General features: G+C 29.5%; 1 non-coding gene across 1 annotated transcript; it reads left to right on the top strand.

The window, feature by feature from the left end:
* The first annotated feature begins 242 nt into the window (after positions 1 to 242).
* Positions 243 to 349, top strand: LOC139886861 (small nucleolar RNA R71). The gene has a single exon (XR_011772722.1). It is a non-coding gene; the product is annotated as a small nucleolar RNA R71 (small nucleolar RNA).
* The last annotated feature ends 4,793 nt before the right edge of the window (positions 350 to 5,142 follow it).

Genomic DNA, 5,142 nt, shown 5'->3' with positions numbered 1-5,142 from the left:
CATCTATCTTTGCGGAAATGGAATCGAAGTCATGGCTAGAATCGGCTCTAGCTGCTTTAGATGATCTAACGATATCTTTTTCTTGGTGCCACTCATGTGAGTGGGAAGCAGTGTTATCAATAATTTTGTAAGCTTCAGTTGCAGTTTTCTTCATAATGGAACCACCAGCTGCTATATCGATGTCTTTTCTTGTAGTGATGTCGCATCCTTGTTAGAATATTTGTACTATTTGATAAGTGTCTAAACCATGTTGCGGACATCCTCTTAACAATTTTCCAAATCTTGTCCATGCTTCATATAAAGTTTCATTTGGCTTCTGTGTGAACGTAACAATTTCTCCTTGAAGTCTCACGGCTTTAGATGCCGGAAAGAATTGTTTAAGAAATTTTTCAACTAAAACATCCCATGCATCAATCGCCCCTTCAGGTAACGATTCTAACCAATTTTTGGCTTCTCCCTTTAAAGTCCAGGGAAATAACATGAGATAGATCTGTTCATCCTCCACTTCTCGAATTTTAAATAGAGTACAAATCCTATTAAAGGTTCGAAGATGTTCGTTTGGATCTTCCTTTGGCGCACCACTAAATTGGCATTGATTAGTTACCATGTGTAGGATTTGTCCTTTGATTTCATAATCTGGCGCATTAATGTCTGGTTGAGTAATTGCATGACCTTGGCCAGTGCGTTTAGCTCTCATTCGGTCTTCCATACTTAGAGGTTCCAGATTTTCCATGATTGAATTTGTTGAATCTGAATCACTAGAGGATTCTAACTTAATGGTTTCTTCCTCGACAATCTCTGGATGAGTGATTTGTGGTTCAGGAGGAATAATTAGTGGTTCAGGATCTCGGAATTGTCCCTGAATATCCTCTGGATTCTCAATTGTGAGGTCGGGTTCAAAAAATGGATTATCAGAAATTTGAATTGGAGTACTTGGTCGACTAGATGACGATTATAAAGAAAAATCAATGGCGACAATATTGGCTAGATGTCTTGATCGAGTTACAGGTGGTGAACGTATGAAAGGTGGTGAACGTTTTGCTCGGTGCATTCACTGAATATCCTATTAGTTATAAAAGATAAAAATTATATAAGTTATCAAATTAATAGACTTTTCTGATTTTGCCCACGTTTCGAATAGCCAATAGATGCAGCAGATAGCCAGGACCCTTTAAATCGGAAGCCCACAACTCGCCACTAACAAATCCAACTATTACTACGAACCAGAAAATTTAGGATGTCTATCAATTTAACCACTTAAAATAATTTTTCGTTTTGAAATTTTAGAGAAGAAATAGAAAATTCTATGTCCTAAAAACTAGAGTGTCGAAATGAAAAAGAAAAAGAGCGCGTCGAAAAACGTCGAAAAATAAATGGTCGAAAAATAAGCGTCGAAAAATAATAAAAAGAAAGTAAAGCGTCGAAACTCAAAAGTCTAAAAACTAAAAATTAAAACTTACGTCTAAAGGTATTAAAGCTTAAAAGGAATTCTATATCTAATACGGCAATAACTTAAAAAGGTACTAAAATTTATTTAAAACTAAAGCGATAAGCGACGTCATAAAATTTTAAAGCTCGTAAATCTTAATCTAAAGAAAAAGCATTTAAGGGATTTTACGGCAAAGCCTAAAAATTTAGAAATAAAAATAACTATGGCAAAATAATACACTTAAAACTAATTACGAACGAAAAATACAAATTACGAATTAAACTAATAAAAAGATATGGAAATATAAAACTAAAACTAAAGTTATAAAAATAAAATTTTTTATAAAAATATTATTTTTATATTATTATTTTATAAAAGTATTAATTTATATAATTAATAAAACTAATTTAAACTAAATATACAAAATAATAAAACTAAAACTAATTAATAAATAAATAAAACCCTAATTAGGTTTTAATTAATAATAATAATTAATATTAAACCCTAAACCTATTCGGCAGTCAAAGGTTTCAGGGCTGTCAACTCAAACCATGCGATCGCATGGGTTGATAGTTAAAATCTCATGCGATCGCATGAGCCTTGGATCCGGTTCAAAAATTGGGCTGCTACAGTTCTCGGGCCCGATTAATTTTTATATTTTTTTTCTGTTTATAATATATATAAAATATAAATTATTAGTAAATAAAAAAATTATTACTTATTAGTTTTTATAACTTTTCACAATAAATAAAAAATATAAACTTTTTAATTTAACTAAACTTTAAAATATAGATATATTTTTCTTTTTCTTGTTTTTGTATTTTTTTGTATTTTTTTTTAAAAAATTTAAAACTTATATTTTATACAAAAACTTAATTAAAACTAAATTTTTTTATAGCGTTGCGCTTTCGGCGTTTAGGATTCCCCGGCAGCAGCGCCAAAAATACTTGATGTGTGCAGAGGTGTATACAAAATAGCTATATTTTTATTGCGAAATACTATTAAATACGATACAATTTTACACAAGTTATTTATTTATTTATAAAGTGGATATACCTAAACCTTGCTACAACACTTATAGGCAGTGTACCTAATCATATAGTAGTGTAGTTTTTAGTAAGTCCGGTTCGTTCCACAGGGATCTAGCCAAGTTTAACGCTATATTTTTAAAACTATATTTGTATATAAATATACATATATATATATATATATATAAGTAGTATTATTATTATAAAAGGGGTTTTTACTGTTTAATGACCGGTTTGTCGATTTTAAAACTTTAGTCGCAGTTAAAATCTAATGTAAAATATTAAAAATAAATATAACTTAATTTAAAGCGTAAAGTAAATAACGATAAATTAAAGTGCGATTAATAAGAGTGCGATAAATAAAAATGACGGTAAATAAAATTGCGATAATTAAAAAGTACGATAATTAAAAATGCAATTAAATAAAATGACAGTAAATAAAAGTGCGATGAAATATGAAATAAAGGAATTATGCTTATTTAAACTTCCGTAATCATGATGTTTGACGTGTTGATTTTAGTTTATTACCATGGGTTAATTGTCCTTTGTCCTGGATTATTCAATATGTCCATCTGGTTTTTGTCCATAACAGTCCATCAGTCATAAATATAAAGTGCGAGTGTCCTCGTCAAATTATCCTTATATCCGAAGTCAAATATTCCAACTAATTGGGGACTTAAACTATAATTACACCAATTTTCCTTGTATGTAATTCACCCCTATTTTAATAATTCCATTGACTATTAATCCATTCCCGTGTCTGGTTAAATGAACGATTATTAGTACTTATAAATATCCCGCCCATCGTGTCCCGGTTATTTATAGGTACGTCAAATTGTAAATCTTTATATTAAATTAACGAACTATCATTCAATTAAACAAATATAAAGCCCATTAATAGCCCATAGTCCAATTTTCACAAGTGTCGTTCTTTTATCCAAACCCCAATTATGGTACAAAGCTCAATAACCCCGTCTTTAATATTTAGCCCAACATCACGATTACTTCAATTTAAATAAGCATAATAATAACTTAGCTACGAGACATTAATTTAAAAAGGTTGAACATACTTACAATGATTAATAATAGTGTAGCTTTACACGGACAGAATTTCGACTTACACACTTACAACATTCGCTAACATACCCTTATTATTATTAATCTTAAATTAAAATTAAAATTAAAATTATAATATATATATATATATATATATATATATATATCTGTGAGAGAGAGAGAGATTGAAAATTATGTGTAACATTCGACCAAAAACTGCGAAATTTATAGATGTGCCCAGCCTTTCACTGCCATGCGATCGCATGGAAATTGTGCCTTCTGCCTGCTTTTCCAGCTCACAAAGATTCCAAAACGTGGGCTGCTGCATTTTTTAATATATATATATATATATAATTATATATATATTATATTATATTCTTGTACATAGTTGACTCGTAATTTTAGGTCCGTTGCGTCGCGCGTTGAGAGTTGACTCTGGTCATGGTTCCGGATTTTCGAACGTCCTTTCGTACTATTTAATATCTTGTACTTTGCGTTTTGCGGCTCGTTCTCTTCTAACTTTAGACGTTTCTCATCAATAATTTGAACCTCTTGGATTGTACATTGTACTTTTGAGCTTTTTGGTCATTTGCGTTTTCAATTCGTCGAATCTGTCTTTTGTCTTCACCTTTTATTATTTAAACGAATATCACTTGTAAATAGAACAATTGCAACTAAAAGCTTGCCTTTCTTGAGGGATAATGCTATGAAATATATGTTCGTTTTTAGCATTATCAACCGTCGGCGGCCTCAAATGATTGAAGTGTGAGCTGGAAACAATACCTCCGCAATCGCGGAGCTTTTGGCCTTTGTCTCTTCGCAATCGCGGAGCTGAGGTCCACCAAACGGGTCTATAAAACTCGATCGAATTCATCTCTGCACACACACATATATCATACTCCGTATTATTTATATTAAATTTATTATTATAAATATTATTATTATTATTATTATTATTATTATTATTATTATTATTATTATTATTATTATTATTATTAATAATATTATTATTATAAAATCTTATTATTATTAGTATTATACATAAAATACTACGACGAGTTAATGAGCGAGCTATTTCAAAATGGGTTTTTATGAGCGGGATAGATGTAGTGACCCGAACTTTTCCATGTTTTTATATATTAAATGAAATTGTTATTTACATGATTAAGTGTTTCCAACATGTTAAGCAATCAAACTTGTTAAGACTTTCACGAACGTTAAAACTTATAAAACTATATGATGACATATATATGGATATATATATATAGTTAACATGATTTTATGATAAGTAAGTATCTCATTAGGTATTTCAACAATGAGTTATATACATAAAAATGAGACTATTGAATTATGAAACTCGAAAACGATATATATAACGATTATCATTATATCAACGTCTTACTAAATACATATGGATCACTTTAAAATATTGTTACATTATATAATCATGATAAATGATAAGTAAACACATCATTAAGTATATTAACAATGAACTACATATGTAAAAACAAGACTACTAACTTAATGATTTCGAAACGAGACATATATGTAACGATTATCGTTGTAACAACATTTAACTGTATATATATCATACTAAGATATATTAATATATCATAATATCATGATAAT

This window comes from Rutidosis leptorrhynchoides, chromosome 1 (assembly GCF_046630445.1).
Source record: "Rutidosis leptorrhynchoides isolate AG116_Rl617_1_P2 chromosome 1, CSIRO_AGI_Rlap_v1, whole genome shotgun sequence".
In the NCBI taxonomy this organism is placed as follows: domain Eukaryota; kingdom Viridiplantae; phylum Streptophyta; class Magnoliopsida; order Asterales; family Asteraceae; genus Rutidosis; species Rutidosis leptorrhynchoides.
This window is presented reverse-complemented; position numbering and strand designations above follow the sequence as displayed.